Below are 16,175 nucleotides of genomic sequence, written 5' to 3' on the forward strand. Positions count from 1 at the left end.
GACATGGTGAGTAGCCACAGCATGATTCACTGCAAAGGGTCACGTATTTCTTATATTTTTTGACACGTGTTTGTAAATTAACTCTGCCGCATGTTTACAAGGATTGTTTTCACCTGTACTGTTTATGACGAGTTTGCTATCAGTTTGCTTGGAGGATAACTTTTATTTGTTTTAGAGATGGTGTAATGGGGGCTAAGCTGTCAACATTGGACCATGGTCAGATTATGCTGGTTTCCACTCTGGATCTTATCTCTACACATACCGTGAGCATTTGCTTATGTTTGCATTGATTGCCAGAGCAGCTCGCTGGCGCTCTTCGCAGGCAGGCCCCTGTTAGCGCACTTTATTTCAATTACTTCTTATAGTTTCGTGTTGCTCAAATGGGTGTAAATTCTGATATTTTATATGTTTCTCTATATATTTAATTGCTTACTTTTTCTAGCGATAAAGTGTCACTCATAGTCATTGAAATGTCACTCATAATTACAATTAAATTATGAAAATGTCAAACATGGCAATCTAAAACCTTGGCAGCTATGTACCAAGTTCGAGAATTTTTTGTCAGGAGGGGGTCCTAATGCCGAAAAGATTTTGACACAGGGGTCTCTGCATCAAAAAGTTTGAAGACCTCTTGTGTAGACAAAAGGCAGTATACTAATTATAGTAGTCGAACCCCTTTGTTGTGTGTTTACTTGTGATGGGAGAAGGGTTTGGTATTGATTACTTCTCTCCCCTTCTTTTGTCATACATGTGAACAGGTTGTCCTACGGAAATAGTATAGTAGACAATTGGGATTGGGATAACCGATTTTATGCTGTTCTTTTGTAGGCACAGACCCGAAAAATTATGTTCAATATACCGGTTGAGATCTTCAAAGAAGAAAGGCGAAAATAAAGTGGTGTATTCCTTGAATGGTTACATTTTCTAATACGTGATATAGTGTACATATGGGCACTTGTTGCTTTGATTCCAAACTTCTCTTGGAAGTGTAGACTACTACTATTCAAATAAAGTGAAAATAGTGATGCATAAACCTTGTCTTTCTGTGCTCAACCCAATTTAAACTTTCCTTTACAGCAGCTAAAAAATATATATTCTGTCTTGAATACTTAGGAAATGTTACATTCCCAACCCACAGTAAAAACAGGAGACGGCCATTTTAGATGGGTGGTGCCGGCTATACGACTACATTGAAAATAGCAGAGAAGACGGACTATTGCAAAGTAATTTCCCTTTGTCGAAATAAATCGACGGCCATCTTAAAACAAATTCTACTCGCAGTATTTTTTAGAAATCTATATATAAATATCAAAATAAATGTAAAATGCATCTACATACTCGCTTAAAAAAGATAGCTTCTCTTAAAATATGTATTTAGTTATTGAGGTATAGATTTAGTTAACAGTACGGTATGTAAATTTAAGAATGGTTGAGTACGTCGATAATTCCATTTTTATTAAACTCGTCAGTTTAACTGTAGTAGTTACTTAGTAATATTTAATTAGTATTTACTGAACTTTAAAGTTCTTGCTATAGAGTCCAAGATGACCGCCAGATTATTGTGTTGCCAGATTGCGAATCTTTCCCGTTGTCCTTCTTTTATATTTGTCAGATGAATCAGTACTCGTTTCCTAAGAGGCACGCTGTAGACGTGGGTGGCTGTATGGGTAGACGATCTTTTCTGATTGGACAATCGAAATTTGAACGTCTGAACTACGGTGGCCACGCGAGGGAAAAAGTGTTCGGAACGCGCTTGACCCTCCTTCCTGTGTGCGCGCGGCCGGCGGAGGCAGAGAGTTCCCGCCTGAGGCCCAGCAGGTACCGGGGAAGGCCGGGTGGGATCCGGGTCGGCCAAGAGCCAGGTAGATGTAAATAAAAATATAGGTGGCTAATGGCTTGTTCAATTAAAAGCAGTAAGTTGAGCGGTATAGCTCGAGAAGCGTGTCTGGAGCCAAAGGGGGGTTTGAAGCGTAAAGGGTACAGGGAGGGACGTGCGTGCTTCGCTTTGGTGGCCTGTGGTTTGGTGTAGTGGCCCGGAGGAGTAAAGTTGGTTTGCGGGAGAGTTTTTGACCGTCACGGTTATTGAATCTAGGGCACCAAGTTGGGAGACAGAGATAGTAGTATTGCGTGTGGACCTGGGACTGGACCCAAAGCAGGATGCTGTTTCTCGGAGGCTCTTCGGGAGTTTGTGCAGAGACTTACGTAAAAGGGTTTTGGTAGAGCGGTGGCAGTGGCGCCTACTGGTTGTGTCATTGAGCTACTGGGTTGGTTGAGGGGCTGATGGAGGCTTTTGGGTCGGTGTGAAATCAATTCACGAGACCACCAATTAAACCGGGCTTCTGTGGAAAGTCGAATTATGTTAAGTCATAGGATAACGATTTTCAGGTAGAATAGACATCACACTCACTGTGGGTAAAACTGTTTCTAATATATACACCGTAGTTTAATTCGAAGGGTCAGGTGTTGCTTCCTGAGTCCTATGACCTGGAGGTAGATGGCATTCTCCGTATTACTTGTTGTCGTGGGGTGTTGTTTGCTTTGTGTCCTTGCAGATGGTGTTGGTGAAATGTGAGGGTCAGGTGGAGCCCGGGATTATGAGGTGGTCCCACCATGAGAGGCGAAGCTTGGCTTATGTTAGACATGGCGAGAATACCTATAAGTTAATGCCCAGTTTTGCAGTTGTGCAGCAACAGTCGTCGTGTACTGTCTGCTTACATGTTCTAGGGAAGAGTTTCACCTGGGGTCTTCCCAGTGGCTTGCAGCTGTTAATTTGGGGGAGGGGGGGGCTATTGGTTCCATCAGAGTACTCAGAGGCGCTTAGGGGGTTCTGCTACTGCTCGAAGAGCCAGGTCTTGAGGAGTCTTCAGAAGGCGAGTAGGTCTTGGGTCTGCCGTAGGTGGGTAGGGAGGGTGTTCCATGTTTTGGTGGCGAGGTAGGAGAAGGATCTGCCGCCGTAGGTTGTTCGTTGGATGCGGGGGACATCGGCGAGGCTGGCGGGTTGGGGTCTAGAAGTTGAGTCTGCTGTTCAGGTAGGCTGGTCTGGCATTGTGGAGTGCTTTGTGTTCGTGGGTGAGGAGCTTGAAGGTGATCCACTTGTAGACGGGTAGCCAGTGTAGGTCTCTCAGGTGGGGGGTGATGTGGCTGCGGCAGGGACGTTGACAATCAGTCGGTCGGAGGCGTTTTGGAAGTGTTGCAGTCATCGTAGGTGTTTGGCTGGGATTCCTGCGTAGAGTGCGTTGCCGTAGTCCAGTCTGCTGCTGACGAGGGCCTGTGTCACCATCCTTCTTGTTTCGGGCGGGATTCACTTGTAGATCCTGTGGAGCATGTGGAGGGTATTGGAGAAGGAGACAGCATTGACCTGTTTAGACATGGAGAGGGATGAGTCGAGGATGAATCCTAGGTTGCGTGCATGGCCGGTGGGTGTCGGTGCTGCTCCCAGTGTGGTCAGCCACCAGGAGTCGTCCCATGTTGAGGGCGTAGGTCCGAGATGAGTACCTCCGTCTTGTCCGAGTTTATCTTCAGACGGCTTTTCTGCATCCAGTCGGTGACGGCCTGCGTGGAGGTTGATTTTGGCGGTGTGCAGGTCCTTGGTGAGGGAGAGGATGAGCTGGGTGTAGGAGATGATGTTGAGGTCGTGTTGGCGGGCCACATGTGCGAGGGGGGGCCATGTAGATGTTGAACAGCGTTGCGCTGAGGGATGAGCCCTGGGGGATGCCGCAGATGATGTTGGTGGCCTCGGATCGGAAGGAGGACGCTCTGGGTTATGCCAGAGAAGGACGTGGTCCAGTCTAGGGCCTTTTCGTGGATTCCGGCTTCTAGGAGGCCTGTCTTTAGAGTGCGATGGCAGACCGTGTCGAAGGCGGTAGACAGGTCCAGGAGGATGAGGGCTGATTTTTCGCCGTTGTCTAGTTGGCGCCTGATGTTGTATGTGGCGGCGATGAGGGCTGTCTCGGTGCTGTGGTTTCGTCTGAACCCGGATGGGACAGGTCCAAGATCTTGTCTTCCAGGTGGCGGGCCAGTTGCAAGTTGACTATTTTCTCGATGACCTTCGCCGGGAGCAGGCAGATGGGCCGGAAGTCCTTGGGGTCCGCCTTGGGCTTCTTGAGGAGGGCGCTGATTTTGGTGTGTTTCTAGCTTTCCGGGAATGTTGCTGTTTCTGTTGGGTTTGGGAGTAAGTGGTGTCTGACTTCATGTTTGAGTGGGGATGGATGATGGGGGCAGTTTTCACATCGAGGATCCGTTATGTGGCAAATAGTATGTGCAAGTCAGGTCACTACTTGGTCTTATGCGCTTGCAAAGGCGCCACCTCCCTCTTAGGGAGTTAGCCGCTTACATTTTTATCTGCACAGTGGTTGGGGGCTGCATCAGGTTGTTTTCCACAGCTGTATGCCTGGTTGGCCGTGTCTACAAGTTTGTTTCTGCTATCATTTATAATTAGGGCTCCCGGTTTTATGGTATTTTTTTTTGCCATTTCCGTCTGTATTTATCCATATTTATTTTTGGGTAAAATAAATAAGCTGCTGCTGTTGTGCACTCGGGTGGATTGTTCTTGCAGCCGCATGTTGCAGATTTAAATAGTACGAACTCTGCACAGTGGTATTTGAGCACCTTACCCATCCGCACACATTTCATATTAGGGCACATTCAATTTTGCAAGTGACGGGGAGATCACATGACAGTACACTGCATTGCAAGAGCAACCCAGCCACAAACACATAAAGATTCCAGCCCCAACCACGATTGGCTCAGGGGCACGGCAGCAGGTCAAAAAATACCCTTATCAGAAGGAATCTCTAGCAAATCACAAGCCCTGCAGCCAGCGGCGTAACTAGAGCCAAATTTAGTGGGGGGGCTGGGAAAAAATTTCGGTGGGGCGAGCTGACTCTCCCAGCAATAGTTATATTGGGGATACAAAGGCTCTAGAAGTGGTGACAAAACAACAAAGCCTCGTTAACAAGTTAGAGGTCTTTTAAAGACCTGTGAAGTACTCTGGTGTGGCTGTGCCAGGGAAGCTTTCTCTGCTCAGGCAACCACACACGAGGGGGGCCTGTCTGCAGCTGAGGGACGTGGCAAGTCACCTTGGCTGGATCACGGCAGCACGCACAATTTACTAGTATTTAACCGCATCTACATATAAATACAGACAAAGGAAAAATAGTTTTCCGTCTGTATTTGTGTAAATATCCGTTTAAACGGAAAACTGGGAGCCTTATTTATAATATAAGTATTTCACTAATCGAAATGGCTTGCTCCTTTATATAACACCTTGTTAAAAAAAATCCTTGATCAAAAACAGTTAAATGACCAAACTGAACACGCTACTCAAATGTATTGTTCATAGATGTTTGGATCCTATTCTACCCCTTACTTAAATGTATCTAAACTTGAGATTGTATGTAATGGCAGGAAGAACTCAAGCTGTTTAGACCGGCATTAGTGACTGATTACATCTGAGGAACCCTGCTGGGATTGGAAAAAGATGATTTGCAGGCTGCGCATCTTGGTTTGGTAGCTCAGTATTGTGGTTTCAGAAATGACCCAATATTTTGAGGTCTGGTTTTTGCACGACAAAAAACACGTGCAGATTTTGACAGTTGTGGGTCTTGTGTAGGTCTTCTGTAAACCTTCTCCTATTTATGCCCTAATTATGATTGACCGGTGCATTCCCACGGGTCTAGTAACAGCAGGCTTTTTTTAGGAGGGCATCCTAAAACCCAGTGTGAAACACCAGAGATGAGGGGAAAAGGTGGAAATTGGAGTGGCAACTGATTTAAAAAAAATCCTGGGAATAACAGGGATGTCTTATAATCAGGGCCGTAGTTTGTTAAGGAGACCTTTTGATCTTTTAGATCTCAAGGTCCTGTTTCCAAAACAGAGCTCACACTGGGCTTTGGCTAGCTCTTAATTTACCATTGGTTGGCTTTGTCACATGGCTAACTTCCTTTTAGGTCTGGCATTACCCAATAACTTTTGATTTTGGTGTGTGTATGTATATATAAATATAAAAAAAAAACATTTCAGCCAACCCTCTTAATTTGTTGCTATTACAATATTTCTTCTGCCCATTACAGCATGGGGAAATGGGCTTTCCTGCTTTCAGCATTGGCTAACTACTTTGAGTGACTGCATTCTGGCCTTTCGGAGTGCGCACATCCACTATATTTCCTCCAGTGTCTGGGACTACTATGGCAATGTGTGCTTTTTGAGACAAAATATTGTGGCCTTTTTCCATCTTTTTTTAAATTTATTTTTTAATAAAGTTAGTTCTGGCTATGACAGGAGTCTCAACCCTTTTCTGAAGTGAGAGCTACTTCTGATCAATGAACATCATCATCTTGAGCTACTGAAGACCTTGTTACTAGACTCCCCTACGCATTGACTTTAAGGCAAATGTCCATTTAGCCAGACACTGATTTGAAAAAATACTGTTACCAGGGGAGCTATAACATGGTTGCCATGTTTCAGTTGTCTTTGGGGATGTATGAATGTTATGTGTATGTGTGACTGAGAGCCAATGTACCTGTGGCACAGGACATACCCTTTGCCATTTGCAGAGCAGTTTAAAATATGGAGAATGTTTCTTCACTTTACATTTCTCCCCATTAAGGACTGCCTTTAGAAGCAAGAGACCTGTTTATAAATATGACCATTAGAAGTGGGAGAAAATATGAAAACGATGAGTTAACTTAAGCATTAAGAAAACTTGTTTTTTTGAAATTCTCCTGTTTAAAAGCATTCACAAAACATTTTGTTCTCATGCTCCAGTACTGTGTTTACAAGGACTTTTATTGAAGATTCAAGTTCCTTTGTGCTTCAGTACTTCTCAGTGACTTGGGTCATAAATCTGACTGAGCATTGCTCATTATCTAGTCCTGCTATCTGCATCATGAAGATAATGCAAAATAAACATCCTTTCCTTAGTTTTAAACTGAACATGTGACCCTGTGCTTATTTAGAAATTAACTCAAGCTGTGCGCTACTCTGAAGGCGTTTGAGCTACCAGTTGCTCCCAATCAACTGGTTGTAGACACCTGGGTTAGTGCATTGAAATGAAAACCAGCTTTATTAAGCGCTAACAGCTGCCCTGAGGCGTCCAGGCGCTAAGACTACAACCAATGCCTTCAGAGAAAAGAGCAGGGAGGACCCTATTGATTAAAAAGGAAAGTTATGAGCTGTTTGCGAAAGCTCAACAGGTTGGAGTCAGCTCTGAGATGGAGGGGTAGAGCGTTCCATAGTTTAGGGGCTTTATAAGCAAAGGATCGACCTCCAGCCCTCGCTCTATAAATCCTCGGAACTTGGGCTAAGAAAGCATGTGAGGAGCGGAGGACTTTGGTGGGTTGGTATGGTGATACCCAAGAGTGGCTGATTTCTGGGCCAGATTTCCAGTAAGCCTGATGTGCGATGCACATAGACTTAAACTTGACTCTCTCTCTCTAATGGGGAGCCAATGCAACGCTCTTAAGCCAGATTTTATTAAGGTTCTGCGAGGGGTGCCAAGCAATGTGCGAGCTGCACAGTTTTAGGTGCGCTGGAGTTTTTGTAAAGTGTATTCCGGCGCCCCCAGGTACAGGGCATTGTTGAAATCAAGGCGAGATTGAATTAAGCCCTGTACAACTATCTGCCTGTCCTCAAAGGGAAGAAGCGGAAGGATTCTTTTAACCATCCTCAGGAGGCCAAAACAGGTCGCTGAAACTGTGGTTGCCTGCGTGTCGAAGGTCAATGATTTGTCCATCCACACCCCAAGGCTTTGATGTTGTCTCTTGGGGTGGGGGCTGTGCCCATGCTCAGAGGCCATAACAACTCCAAGGTGGAAGGAGTTGGGGGGGGGGGGGGCCTAGGAGCATTATCTCCGTTTTATCATCATTGAGTTTCAGACAGGACTTTGTCATCCAACTCTTGACCTGTTCCAGGCATGTTGTTCGGTTGGACTGTGGTAGTGGGCTGCTCTTTTGAAGCTCCCACAGTGTTTTTCAGTAAAAAAACATGGGAAAACAAAGGTTGACATTCACCCCAAGCTTTTTGTTGCTCTGTGCGACTGCACAAAGATCCAGTCCCTCTGCTGCTGTCGCTCAGTAGCATTCACTTTTTAACCCCACCACGCTTCCTGCTCCACTGTTGTTCCCCAAAATACACTACTCTGCTACCCCACCATGCCCTTCTGTTCCACCGTACCATTTTTTTTCTCCTATTTTGGGGTGGTCAAACATTTCAAAATACTGCAGGAAAAATAAAACGCATCTTAAGGTATTTAAAAACGATGTTAATGTCAGTATTCTAAATCGTTATAAAAGGCCTGCTATATTTTTCACTCAGTCTGAACAAAATATAAACATATTGGCGAAGCCATTACATCCCATCTTTTGGGCCTATTGGCTTTGCCAATTCTGTTTTGCACATGCTGTATGGAAATGGGGTTGGTGTTCAATATGATTTTATTTACTATTTTATTATCCGTTTGCTAATCTTATTTTTTTAGGGCTCGGGCTACGCCACCACGAAGTGGGGCGGAGCTTCGAGCTCCTAATGTTAAAGAAAAAAAAAGTTTCTATAGGGCTCTGGCCAGACACATTCCTTAGTGTTTTATGGCATCTGCATAGTGATTCGTCTTTGCTGTGCTGTGTTTGTAGTATCCTTGACGCGATAGGCTATCTGTAATTTCCGTCCGCGATTTGTGGCATTTTCTCAGTGGTTACGGCCAAGGCCGTCCTTTAATCTTAATTAGGAGCTGTCAGGGAGGTGCTGTAATGGAATCCAGATGCTGTGGGCGCGTTCACCATTGTGCAGAGCGTGTGCACTGCTGTGTTTTTTTTCCCTTCAGCTCTGTGTGCGCGCATGAACAGCCGGCCAGCAATGTAGAGACTCACATGCATCAGATCTGTTTTTTTTTTTTTTAAACAATTGCGATCGCGAAAGTGATCGCTTTCTGTGCTGTTTGTGTTTCGTATGTAATCTTCATCGCATTGTCTGGTGTCTATACTCTCACGGATAAACTTCCGGGTCACTTAACCTAAATAAACACGCACTGGAGTATGAGTCATTAGTAACGGGACTTTTCCGCCGCGGTCGGCGGCTGTGCAGGAACGCTCTGCCTATCGAAAATATGGCATTTTTGGTTGCACCAAATACCGGAGCCTAAACGGGTCAATTTTTTTCAATCAGCTTAGACCTCCATTGCTAGGCTTTTGAATTTGTTTTCTTGTATTGATGCTCTTTACTCAAATGTATTATCTACTTAGAGCTGCAGCTGTCTTGGTAGCTTGAGCTCACTTGCCCCTGTGTTGTCCCCGTTTTTCATGCTTGCTCTCGCCATGCTACCTGAGTATCTTTTTATTTAAATGTCTTTTCATATTAGTAACACCTAAGACGTGAACAAGAGTGCAGAGTGCCCCAGCAGTACCTCCACCTCCAGCAGTACCTCCAGCAGTACCTCCAGCAGTACCTCCACCTCCAGCAGTACCTCCACCTCCAGCAGTACCTCCACCTCCAGCAGTACCTCCACCTCCAGCAGTACCTCCACCTCCAGCAGTACCTCCACCTCCAGCAGTACCTCCACCTCCAGCAGTACCTCCACCTCCAGCAGTACCTCCACCTCCAGCAGTACCTCCACCTCCAGCAGTACCTCCACCTCCAGCAGTACCTCCACCTCCAGCAGTACCTCCACCTCCAGCGTACCTCCACCTCCAGCGTACCTCCACCTCCAGCAGTACCTCCACCTCCAGCAGTACCTCCACCTCCAGCAGTACCTCCAGCAGTACCTCCACCTCCAGCAGTACCTCCACCTCCAGCAGTACCTCCACCTCCAGCAGTACCTCCACCTCCAGCAGTACCTCCACCTCCAGCAGTACCTCCACCTCCAGCAGTACCTCCACCTCCACCACCAACAGTACCTCCACCTCCAACAGTACCTCCACCACCAACAGTACCTCCACCACCACCACCACCAGTATTACGGCCAGCAGTACTACCACCACCAATGCTACTGCAGCGGTGGTGTGTACTACCACTACTACAGCCACCAGTACTACCACTACCACCACATTAACACACTCCATAACACTTAGCAAAAATACATTACCATTTACAATGCCTTTAGCTCAAACTCAAATAAATCCGAGCCCGATTGCATTTCTAATGCTTGTTTTTATGAGGATTCATGTCTGCGGGCTCCTCTGACAGAATGTAGTGCCTGTGGGTGGACTGTACACATTTAGGGGCTGAGGGGGTTGAGGTTTATTTGTAGTTCGGAGGTATGATGTCGACAAGGATTTCAAAAGTATCAAAACAAGAGGAGCAAGTAATAGAACTGGTTTGGGATGGCTTCCTTTTCAAGCACCTCTATGCAATTCTGTAGACACAGCCTTTGTGTGGGGTGATGCCCCTCACACCTGGATAATCCCCAGTCTGGAGCACCCACAACAGAGGCACAAAGGTGTGAACCATTTGCATCTGGTTATGAAAAAACACAGATAGTGACCAGAAATTGGAGAAAAATGCTGGTCTCACCGAATGGAAGCTTCTCGCCCTGAACAGGCTGAACCTATGCCCCCCCCACCCACACACCACCATCTACCAAGTGACAGTGCACCATAGTAGATTTCTATACAAGCCATGTATGTCTCCTTTGTCCTCACCTCACGGTCTCCTCCTAGAAGTTACGTCGTATCGCACACACACCATTGCTTTATTCTTTTGCTCTCTCACTCCTGAACCCTACATGGCTACCTATTACTAGCGAAAAGCTCATACAGAAGACCTGCGCTAAATTCGGCATTGTGATAATGGGCGATTTGTTTCCGGATGGCCATATTTTTTGTACGACAATGAGTCCTTGTTCCCTGATGCCCCACGTTCATGGACAGATTTGTTCTTTTGAAACTCTGTTCTGCCCTGCGAGCTACACTCCCCGATCACCCACTAGAACCTCCTTCCTTCAGGCAGCGAGAGAGGGGTACATCTTGTGTCTCATCTCTACAAGGCATGCGCTGCCATCGTACCGATTAACAATGACAAAATACGCAGTGCTTGGGAGACTGACTTGGGTAATCCAATAACAGATGAACAGTGGGCAGCTTGCTGTGCAGTTATGAAAAATGTTTTCCTTAATAGCCGCCACACAACGGATTCACTTTAAGTTTCTTCGTAGAATTTACATTACCCCTTCCAGACTCCATGGCATACACCCCGCCAGAACGCACCACTGCGCGAGATGCAATGCGCCACAAGCAGACTTCGCCCACCTCGCCTGGACCTGTCCGCGCATACATACATTCTGTATAAAAGTTCCTAAGCTAGTGAGTGGCATGGTTAAAGTGCCCATGATTCCCTTGCCTGAGATTGCTCTGCTGGGGTATGTAGCGCAGTTCCCCCTAGCAACTCACTATTAGTTTTTTACTGGCTAAAAGGGAAGTATCCATTTATTGGGGTGGCAGAGCTGCACCTTCGGTGAAGGGATGGCTACAGAGCATGGCTTCTTGTTCCACAAACAGCGACCTATACGCAACAACAATCCCACCCACTTCCAGGCACAAAGATATATGGGGTCCCCACGCAGAAGGAACAGGGCATAGTCCCATCCGGGGTGGGTTGGGCCATCCCAATGGGCATGTCGATAGTCAGATACACAAAATAATAGACCTACTTTTTGATGTTCATGCATTTTCATGTCCGGGTTACAAGCATTGTTTATGTAATCCCTGGATAAGGACTATTATCACAGAGCACATGTTCGGAGTTGAAAGGCTTGGTATATGCAACGTACGGTCATCCTGTGACATCGATTGAGCCCACAACAGTATGTATTACATTTGCTTTATGCTTGCCAAATTATTTCTCTTGTCCCAGTGTACTGCTTTATGTATACCTAAATGGAAAATAAAGTTATAAAAAAAAGTAATAATCTCCAAGCCTATCAATCTCACCAACCATTCACCTGAAACCACTTAGCCCCCACTAATCACGCCTAACTGGCAATAATATATCACAAAGGAACTGGAGTACATGGATGCAAGTTTTCTTGAGAGCCCGTTACTAATCACAACCACTGGTCTAACCTTGGGTCCCGGAGTAGTGTGCTACCCGCCGCAAAGAGACTCACCGCCTCGCCGGGGGTAGTAAGCGCTATCTATATAAATCCAATTACAAGGACGCATCCGTTGAATTTTTTTGCTTTTTATTTTAAATGTGGTTTTTAAGGCCTCTGCAGCATAGCCTCAATAAAAAGCATTGTCCAAGCCAATAGGTTTCCATTAGCAGCCAAAAGCTAGGACCTAATGGATTGCTAATATTTGCTGAGTTGCTACTTTAATAAAGTGTGGCTTTTACACACTTCTTCATTCTTAGTGTACTGCTCCTAGACTAGCATCCACAATCTTGGATGAGAGAAAAAAGATGATGGGCACGTAATGCCACGTGTGCATATTCATTCTCGCGATAAGTCACTGTAAGGTCGTTCAGCGTCTGCAAATGGAATCATTGTTGCTGTTCCTGGCTACTTTTTAGGTCTCGCCTACGCAGCGCGTATGCGCTGCATAGGAGTGTCCTAATGCCATCGGTCCCTCTTTTAAGCCACAACAGTGCACGCGTTCCATTGTCTTCAATGGCAACGCGTACACGTGTGGCTATTCCCTTGCGGGCTCGAGCACGGACACCGTATGTTTGTAATTAACTTGCAAACATATGGTGTCAGCGCTCGTTCCAGGTAAACAGGCGCAGGCCCCCTCCTCTCAAACTCCCCCCCCCCCCCCCCCCCCCTCCGATCCCGGCGCGAGATGCAGCGCGCTTGTTTATTTTATGTCAGTCCCCCTGGGCACAAGCAGGCATCCACTTCTGTCTTTTTGCTGCAATCAGCTGTAATGACAGAAGTGGATGCCTGCTTGTGGCCCGGGGGGACTGCAGGACAGCCGAGAATGATTAGTTTCCGCTTCCATCTGACAGAACCGGCCTACAGGTCTGCTTTGCAAATGCTGGCTTCTTTTGCGATCTGACGTCTATTTACCACAGTAAGAGTAGGCATTTGTTCCAATTTTCCAAATCTAAGGTTGGACTCCTTGCTGAGGTGTGAGGGAGGGTGTTTATCTATCCGCCTGGTGAGAGCTTGTCTGGATAGACGTGCTGATAGCAAGGAAACTCAGCCGCTGTGATGAGCTGCCACACAGGCCATTGACTGGCAGAGCTTGGCATGTTTGTCGGGTTCTTTTGGGTTTGGCTGTATTTACAAGTGCAGGCGTTGCAGTGCTTCACCCTCTGCCTGTCGTGAAGCCACAATCACCTGGCTTTTGAATGCATCCTTTCATGGCCCTAAGAATGTACCCCCACCGTCTTGCACAAGAGTACAATGCACAATTATCATGCATAATAAGTGGGTTGCTAAAAATGACAGCAGCCTCATTGTGCTAGGTGAGTGGAAATAGAGAGAAATTACATAATGACTTTACATGCTGAGTGCGGCTCATACGATACTAAACCCCAAAGAAGCTTCCGCAATGGGAAGTACTTAAGGTAGCTTAGGTTGTGTTGGCTTGTTCTATTTCGAAACCTGGCACTTCCAAGCGCCTGAAATGCAGGATACCACGCCCACTGCCTGCCTTGTTCTGTAGCTCATGCTGAGGGCCAACCATGCACCTACAGGAAGGCTCTTTGCAAGAGCCTAGTTCACAAGTCTGTCCCCTTGTTATATGGTGTGTAGCAACTCTCAGCACTTGCAGTGTTCATGTCTTTCTTCCAACTGATACCATTTGTTCGTGTCCAATGACCCTTCTTGAGATGGATGCACAGGGTCTTGGTAATCACAGTAGTTTATTTAGGCATGACCTCTGCGCCCGTTTCCGCTGTCTCTCCAGACTACTGTTTGTTTTTCTGATAATACATAATATACATACATAAAAGGCAATTTGGTCAGAAGGCTTTATCCATTGGGCGATTAATCATTTTGATTCCTCAACCTGTTGTTGGTCTTCACTTTTTTAAGCGGCTGCACAAAGTCTGTGCACATTGTTCAAATCTGCCTGAACATAGTTCCTTTAGCTTTAGTGACAAAGCTGGTTCAAAGCGTGCGTTTTTATTTATTTTCACATAAATGTGAGATTTTTATTTTCCTGCACTAGGCAGCCCAGTTAAATTTGGATTTATTTTTCCATCTGCTTCTTAGGATCTTGCTATAAAGTGTTTAAGTAACATTGTAGTGGCCTGTGATTTGAGTGCTTGGTTAAGTTGTGATTTATTCCTGACTGTCGCAAGCAATGATACTAAAATGCATGAAGCAGCTTGGTAGGCAGTTTCTTAAATGCTAGTAAAACAGCAACATCAATATTTTTTAAATATGCAATTTTTATTGCAACCATGTGGCCATGTTCATATGGGTTCATGTTTTCTTTTTTTCGTAGGATAGGCTTCCAATAAAACAAGCATTTGCAAAGCCAATAGGTCTGTCTTATGGGGGCACAGAATGAGAATAATACACATTGTCCCCTGTGTTTCCGCAGGACCAAACCAATTATCTGAGTACAAACAGGACTCAACTGCAGCTGATAGTGAACCGGCTCAGATCGAGCGCTTGTTTTTACATGGAGTGGACCTCAGGTTTTTGCTTGGCTTTCCCGTTGCCTTTTATGAACTTTTTTCCCCAAAGAGATCCTTTTTGTTTGTACTATATAAGGCCGCATGCCATTCGCAGAACACTTGCAGTTGTAAGACACATTTGGATGTTATGAAGTGCTGCCCGGAGGAGTTGGTGGTCCTTTCAATCAGTGCATCAAAGATCCCCTGGCATTGTAGGTGAGACATGCCTTACATTCACAGCAGCTATAGCAATCTGATATCACTGCAGGCAGTTGCGCACTCGTGAATCCATGACCAGTACATAACATGTAGTGCACATGGAGTGTCAGTGCCACACAGTTATCTTAGGGGAAACGATCCCAGTTCCGGGCATGTCCATAAACAAGCCGATTAAAACACAGAGCGGTTTGTGAAGTTTTCGTGTGCAGCACACCCATACAGTAATCTACACATCCCACTTTCAATGTCTATCTGAACTCCATATCGATGAATTGCAATGTAACACCGACATTTATGCAAATAACAGAATAAATTATGTCTTCACGCCTGAATATGTTTACTTTCATTAGGTAGAACACTTCTCATTTTTTCTCCCTAAAATGGTTGAAAAAACGAGTCAGCTGCCGCTGGAGTCAGGCTGGTAACTTGGAAGCCAAAGAACTGCTCAGATTAGCTGTAAAGCTACCCACTGAGCTATTTTATCTACAGCTTGGCTGGTTGAATGAATGCTTGGACAAATGAATACTTGGGCAAACGGATGTGGTTAGGAGGATGCGTGAATTTATCCAGAGACCGGCCTCGGTGTGGCTAAATATATAATGTAGACAGAAACTAGTTGTAGTTATGAAAATAGCTTTGTGTAAGTATAGCGCTACACTCAAGCAGCGGCTGGAAAATCAGTGTCCTTTGTCACCACAGCATATCCTTCATTTTTTCAAAGCCAACATGCCTTCACCATGGGATGCCCTACCAGAGCTTGAAAGGCCACCCTCTAATTCGGTAGCATTAGTTTTAGGGCTGTCTAGGTTTCACAATAAAACAGAGTTCAATTAGGTGTTACAAAAGTGATAGATACCATGCGGGAACGGCGCCCACCAAAGACATTAAGGGGCCGGTAGCGCCAAGATCGCACGCTGTGGCATTGCACTGGGCATAGTGTATACCCCAGCACGGGAAGTCACTCGAACACGGCAGCTTCTGCACTTTATATTCTTTATTGCTTTACCAGATCTCCGCATCGCTCCTTCAAAACACCCCAGCCCTCTCTTCTAACGCTAACGAAGCCGCAGCCAACCTCACCCTATGGTTATCCAACACCGCCGACACCTTAGCACCACTGAAAAAACGTCAAAGCAAACCTGGCAGCAAGAAGGCCTCATGGTTCAACGATGATCTTAAGAAGTCCAAGAAACTCTGCCGCTCCCTTGAAAAGGCCTGGAAAAAAGACCCAACCACTAGCACCAAGGACGCCTTCAAAAACGCCACCCGCACTCACCACCAACTAATCCGAAAGGCCAAGAAAACAGCATTCAAGGATCGACTTGACAACAACGCCCACAACAGCAAGGAACTTTTCAACATCGTCAAGGAATTTTCCAACCCCTCGGCCAACTCCAACG

The 16,175-nt window shown here is 45.8% G+C and overlaps 1 protein-coding gene across 2 annotated transcripts in view; it reads left to right on the forward strand.

Annotated features, from left to right (window-relative positions):
* The first annotated feature begins 1,738 nt into the window (after positions 1 to 1,738).
* Positions 1,739 to 16,175, forward strand: part of TNPO2 (transportin 2) — a 179,546-nt gene continuing 165,109 nt past the window's right edge. Inside the window, exon 1 of one of the 2 annotated variants that reach the window (XM_086950639.1) lies at positions 1,739 to 1,818. The gene's annotated coding sequence lies outside the window, so the exon portion shown is untranslated. Of the gene's footprint in view, positions 1,863 to 16,175 lie in introns of both variants that reach the window. The other variant, XM_086950640.1, reaches the window with a different exon arrangement.

This window comes from Lissotriton vulgaris, unplaced genomic scaffold (genome assembly GCF_964263255.1).
Source record: "Lissotriton vulgaris unplaced genomic scaffold, aLisVul1.2 SCAFFOLD_562, whole genome shotgun sequence".
Classification (NCBI taxonomy): domain Eukaryota; kingdom Metazoa; phylum Chordata; class Amphibia; order Caudata; family Salamandridae; genus Lissotriton; species Lissotriton vulgaris.